A 7,345-nucleotide genomic window follows, 5' to 3' on the forward strand; every position below is an offset into this window, starting at 1 on the left:
TGCCTCCAACAATGGGCTGGGTTTGCATCCAGCTCTCGTTCTGCTATTGAAATATGGCACTGACTAAGTGTTTTTGAAGAATATGTTACAGTAAAATTGGCATTCAACCTTTTGGTTAAAATTTCATAATTTCATCATCAAGCAGAAACCTTCAGGGCTGAAAAATTGAACATAATGAGGTTTTCATACATTTTTTACATGTCTGTGTTTTCATTTTTTACCGGCAGGGATAAACTTTTTTTCAAAATGGAGGCAGAGGATAAGCTTTAGCATCACCAGAATCTAGCCCAATTAATCCTCCTCATATTAATTTGCTTTAGCAAATATAAATCTAAGGTGTACAAAAGTAGCTTACAAAGGTAGGTTTCTGTAAATAATTTAGCTAAATGTTTAATGCAGTGGCACTTTGAGGTAACTGGAATGTGTTGTCGTGCATTTCTATAAATAACTGTGACACTAATAGTGCCTGCAATTGATTATTTTGTCTTCCCCAATGAACATGTAGCTAGAAGAATATATAATTTATTATTTATTTCTTTAGTGTTTGTGAACAGCCCATTTTACCATCCGACTATAAGCAGTGACATGATGAAGATAAAAAGAATAACATGATAAATTAACATGTCTGTTTTAATGCATGAGTAAAGCGAACAAGTAATGCATACCTGGGTTATTGTTAGTGCTGTAACTGGAAGAGCCTGACAAGAGGGGAAGAGGAATCTTTAAGACCTTTATCAGTCTGGTAATCAGTTTTATGAGGTAATCTTGAAAACATGTTCAGCGCTCATCTAAAACCAAAAAACTTCCTTTTAGTAAAGTTGTGCCCACAAAAGATCAATCAGGTTAAGATCCAGTCAGGGCCATGGCTCCCACAGTAGACAGAATACCAGCTGACTGCTTCTTGCATAGGTTGGAGCTATGGGTCATTTTTCCTGCTGTAGGAGGAAACTGCTTCCAATCAAATGGTATCCATAGTGTATGCCATGGCACTACAGTATTGAGCAACAGTCTTCCTTCTTCAACATCTCTGATCCTGTATAAATCTCCCAATTTAAAGCACTTCAAAACATCACATTTCCTCCACCATGTGATTTCCTTTTGGATCTATACACCTCAGATATTAATACATCTGTCTGTAACACTTTTACCAATCTTCTGTTTAGTGTCTGTTTTTTTGCCCACTATAAGATTTTTTTTCTTTTTATCTCTACCTTGAAGGCCAGCATCCTGGAGTCATCTTTTCACTGTTTCACTTTAACAAAGCTGCCAATTGAGGACCTATGAGGTGTCTGTTTCTCAAACTACAGATGAACGCTGTGTACTCAAAGCCTAATACAGTACTTCTCTTTCTGTTGTGGGTAGAGACAATCTGCTGTACATACTGAGTAATACTTAGTATTGTGTGAAATGTTTGGTTTTTTTTTTTTTTTTAAAGAAGTTCCCACATGTCTTCATTTCTTAGAACAAGAATATTCTGAAGAGTATCAGAAAAAAAAAAAAAGTATATATATATTTTTTCCATTTCAAACCACTGGTCAAACACTAGTCATGGTGTGGGGTGTATGACATCGGCCGTATGCCTGTGTCATAGACTTGTTGCCAGGTGCCCCCTTGCCCACCAGTAAGCTGTATAACATCTCTGGCCCCGAGAGAGAGGCCATGGCAAAATACATCAGGGAATCCATGGCAGCCAGAATTATCAGGCCCTCGTCTTCTCCAGTGGGGGTGGGATTCTTCTTTAATGCCAAAAAGGATCAGATGCTCCACCCCTGCATTGTCTATCATGGCTTAGATAACATCACCATAAGGAATAAATACCCCCTGCCTCTCATTAGCTCCATTTCGACCTACTCCAGGGGGCGACTGTATTTACGAATCTCGACCTCCGCAACGCTTACCATCTGCTCCGCATCCGCCAGGGGGACGAATGGAAGATCACCTTATACACGGCTTTAGGCCTTCCTGCTTACCAATGCAGCCGCGGTGTTCCAAGCTTTAGTCAACCACGTGTGTTACGGAACTACCTGAAAATTTTTGTATTTGTGTACCTTGATGACATTCTTATTTTTTCCAAGGATCCAATCAAACACATCCGCAGTATATAATATAATATATATATAATATATATATAATATATATATATATATATATATATTTTTTTTTTTTTTTTTTTAATCCAGAAAGTTAATGCATTGAGCTCAATGTGTTTTTTTCCTGCACCCTGCTCAGCAGTTATATAAAGGAAGGCGCCTTTTTCCATCAAGCGACCATGAGGTGATGGGAGTGAAGTTTCCTTTGATTCACTCACAAAGACAGAAAATTGCTTCAATGCCGACACTGTAGGAAACAATAATAGCCCATCAGTACTGTCTGGACCTGCTATGATTTGATTACAAATAACAGACGGCACCATTATCAGAACAGAGCATCACCAACAAGCAGGTACTTTTACCCTAAATCACAGCATGTGGTCACTCCCCTGAGTGAAGGGTTATTATTGCTCACAGTCGCCCCCCCCCCCCCCCCGCCCCCGCCCCATGTTTTAAACCTTGAAACTTCTCTTGTCAGCCATGCAATGCAATATTTTTCAGGATTCAAGTCAGGGTTGTGACCATTGTGATGAATTTGAGCAGGAATGAGGTTCCTCAGGTTTCTTCATGACTTTCAAAACCTTGTTGATGCTGCATGCAATACATATTTCTGTTATGGCAGCTGAAACTGAAACTGTGGAGGATTCAAATGCAGATAACACTCAGATGCTCAGGCAGATTTGAAATGTTTAGTAAGTGGGGACAGAGGTTACTGAGGACAGTCTTGATTGACTGCTGAACTTCAATTCATCATTTCACTGGAAGACAAATGACTGCCTTAAATTCATGCACCTCCATCCTCCTCCACCTCCATGTTCAGAGCATGAGTGAAAATGTATCAGGAATGTTTTTCATGTTAGTTTTTCTGTGATTGCCGCCCCTCACTGCAGGATTCCACTGCATCAGAAACCTGACAAAGGTTTCAAACAACTCCAGTACAAGTCATCACGACAAAAACTGATCAAAAACAGCACAGGGTCCAAAGCTTCCCGAAATGTTTCATATTGTCAACCAGATGGGGCCACTCAAAATCTTGGGGTGGTACAGCAAAATCCAAAGTCGCTGCTGATTTTTTCTGTTAAGCTGTTGGAGAACAAAGAATAGTTGAAAACTGCTATTTGTTATGAGAATTAAAGAGATAATTGTAATAAGGGAAGTTAAATTATATCACCATCCAATCAATGTTACTAATTATCAGATGTGCATAGATAATGGTACAGTTAACATTTTTAACTTCACAAAAATCCTGGTTTTCAGTATCTGTCTGTGTCGAAAAAGCTCATTACCCTTAAAAGGACAATTATTAAGCTTTATTTTGAGTGTGTGCATTAATTAGAAAGCACCAAAAATACAATCCTCAAGTTTCATGTGTTCTCACATGTGAACTTGAGCTATAGATCTGTTAAGATTATTCTAAATCAGCTAATAGTTAACAATAACAAGAAGCCTTTGTGTTCATTAATCACTCATAACTCTAAATGTGCATTTATCTATCATATTACTCTGTTGCTGTCCAGTTCACAATCAGGGGCACACCAGCAAAATTTCACTTATTGGACCAGAAATGATTAAACTGGCACTGGCTGCACAGCTAACCGGCTGCTACCACTTGCTGCTATGTCATCTAATGCTGCTCTCACTTGCAATCAGACAATGCAGTCTGAGTGACTGAATGTGACTACTTATCACACATGGAGCTGCCACAAGATTTGGCTCCAGGCAGCTGGGCAGGCTACATGGGCACTGCTGCTCCATAAATTGTAAAATCTGGTCCACAATATTTATACAAAGACAAAGACAAAAGTGAGTGGCTTAAATTTCAGGATGTCACTTGAATCATTAAGTTGCTGTAGGTTTTTAGCACTAAGTCAATTTATACCATTCAAAATTTGAAACATGCTGCAAACACCAATGTTCTCAACTAACCAGGACTCATCCTTCATTGAATGAAGGAAAAAAGCAATTTACAAAGTGCAATAACAAATTTTTGCCCTTTCAGAAACCCTTTTCCCCGCAGCAGCTAGTCCAGCTACTCGGTTCCACAGCAGGTAGAGCAGCTGAGGCCTGGGTGTTATTTTTTGCAGATCTGTGGGGCTTAATTGGAAATCTCACAACACTTATCCAAGTCCCTGGCTTTTTCTTTTTGCCTTTTGGCTTCATGATTGCTTTTCCTCATTTCACAGCAACTTCAACTTGAAATCTTTATCTTGGATAGTCAGCTGGGGATCTAATTCTCTAATTTGTACCCCCCATGCTTCACTTTTGTTTCACAAGTTCAGGAATCAGATTTTCTATTTTTAATCTTTAAGTTTAGGAGAGATTGCAAACAGCCTGATTCACATTATTGAACTGCCAAGCAGGACAACTCAACTCATCTTCTGATATTCATAAAGGTTTATAAAGACAATACCTCACCCAGGTTATGATTTTCCCCTTAACCACATATGTTTTCGTGTGTGACATTAGCCCACATGACTGTGTCCTCAGACAATGTAAAGCTTGGGAGGTATTCATTCTGCTTCACCTATATCAACAGATAAAAGGTCATACATGCTAGTGTATTAGAACATTTGCGCATTTTGATCTACACAGATGATTTGGATTTGTGTCACAGACTTGAAAATAATGTTATTTTAGAAATTTTTTTTTTGTCTTTTTTTTCTACTGGACTCCAGATCTTTCCTGAAACATATGTGCTTTCACAGCCAACAGCTATCAAGCTAATCTCTGTCACAAAGTGGGAAACTTAATATAGAGACCGAAACTGCTCTTTGTACCAGGCAGCGTACATGTTTTGCCAACAAGAATTTCGCCAAGATTTTAGGCAGTAGCATTGTTGCAGTTAATAAAAACAAAGTGAGTTACATTTCTGCACCACTCAGACCTCATTTCATCACATTACACTGAAGAAGCAACTCTGTGTCAAGTGCAGTAAAAAGAAAAGAATCAAATAAAATTGATATGTGGTGTGAACAGCATTTCAATTGAAAATTGCTTCATTTCACCTGTGGACAGTTCATGATGCTGAGCGGACACGGGGCTCAAAACAAAAGATGAGCCTTTATTATGGCTGGTAGTCCAAAGCATAAATCCAAAACACAAGGTGGCAGGAAACCCAGGGAAACACACAATGGCACAGGCACACAGGGGAACAGTGTTGGTAACTAGGGTTTAATATTTTTCCCGAAAATGACATGAATCAAATCCCGGGAAATGACGAGCCATTTCCCGGGAATCCCGGGAAAAAGTTTATTTATTTTTTTATTTTAATTAGGCCTTCTGTAGCCTGTGTCGGCCTTAACCTATTGTGATATTGTAGATGTAGCTTTCCAGCTATGTCCTGTTATGCCCAGTAGGGGGCAACGTTGGCTTGATTAATGCAATAAAACTTACATCTCGACATTCGAGTGCTCGAGCTATGCGGTGTTGTATCGTTCCTCAACGCTCCCTTAACAAATATAATTAGAATATTCCTCCATTGTACATGGAATTATACCAAGCTATTTTACAACTGCTGGTGCAAAACAATACGGTTCATGTCCACAGCATTGATAAAGGCTCAGCCACGCTGTCGTGGCGACATCTGTTGCGCTATACCTCCACCAGTGGAACGCTGTAATAGTCATTGAAAAGTTAACTACCGTACTTCACTATAATATGACATAACACAGGGCCTTGAGTAATGCACTACGACTTGGTCATTGCCATTCTGGCAACAGCAAATTTATAACACCGTGTCTGAGGGTTAAAGTAGGTTCGCTGTGAATCGTCTTTTGAAAAACTGGCCAATCCTTATAGCCTAAAAAATATACATTTTACTCAACTCCATTTTAAAAGCGAAATATGTTAAAGTAATCTATTTCATGATACTTTCTTCACACATTAGGCCCGCATCCTAATTCATGATTGTTAGTAAGCGGCTGCAAACGAGGAAAAGAAACACTCGAAGTTAAACAGATATTTCTTTATTGTTCAGGGCAGGCATATTTTATAGGCTATATACTGCAATATAACAATATATAATAATATAAAATTATATAATACAAAATACCTTAGGGTAAACACATTGCCTACGATTTTAACAAATTAAAGAGGAAAAAAGTACAACTGTGTAATACCTCTATTAAAACGCTTGAGATGAAGGCTGAAGCCTTAAACGGAGGCTGAACGTGCCTGAAATGAAGAGTAATGCTTTTCGCATTAAACAAACCCTTCTCTCAATATTTCCTTAAATTTAACATTCTGAAGCTTTCTTTTCTTTCTGAAAGTCAAATCGACGCGCGCGACTTTTTTCCCGGTTTCCCGTCTAACGTTTCCCGGGAAACGGGAAATGGTTCTGATCGCATTTCCCGGGAATCCCGGATCCCGGGATTAAACCCTATTGGTAACAAGGGAAGTGGAGGCTGGAGCCTTTTGAAGCTGCCATAGGGCGAGAGGCCGTGTACATCCTGGAGAGGTCACAGTCTGTCAGACAACCATTTATACTCACATTTGCACCTATGGGCATTTTAGAAGCACCAATGAACCTAACCCCACTAACTGCATTTCTTTGGACTGTGGGAGGATGCCCAAGTAGCCAGAGAGAACCCACTCAGACCCGGGGAGAACATGCAAACTCCACACAGACAGTGGATTTGAACCCAGGACCTTCTTGCTGTGAAACATTAGTGCCAGTCACTGTACCACTGTGCTGCTCTCACATCTAGTTTCTTTGAATTATTACTTGATTTCTTGTGTGGTTAGGTTTTATATTTGCAGATAATGAAGACCGCTTATAGCTGCAAATAATAAGTAGATGAGAGGACATGCTGCTGCTCAGTGCTGATTGCAATGACATTTATATTTTCTCTTGCAAATCCATGGTTCACAGTAACATCATTAATCATCATATAATATTAATAAGTAATAGTAATCCCCAACTATTCAGTCATATTTTTTAGCCTCTTCAGGCACTTTCCATGTCTTGTGTAATGCTGATAATGCAGATTTAGGTCAAGTCTCCAGTGTAAAAACTACCCAATCATACATGTCAGGTTGCCAGAGTAAATTTTCTCAAATTTTCTTGTGTAGGAGTTTTGCCTTTCAAAGCGAGCTTCACACTGTGCTGTATATGCATTTCATATGCCAGCTCCAAGCAGTCAGGGCCTGTGTGACAAACTGCAGCTGTGTGTAAGATTGCTTTTTTGGCAAAAACCAAGAGCACAAAGACAGCTGTGGATGATGAACGCACCTTGATGAACGCGTCTCTCATCTGG

This window comes from Archocentrus centrarchus, chromosome 11 (assembly GCF_007364275.1).
Source record: "Archocentrus centrarchus isolate MPI-CPG fArcCen1 chromosome 11, fArcCen1, whole genome shotgun sequence".
Lineage (NCBI taxonomy): Eukaryota > Metazoa > Chordata > Actinopteri > Cichliformes > Cichlidae > Archocentrus > Archocentrus centrarchus.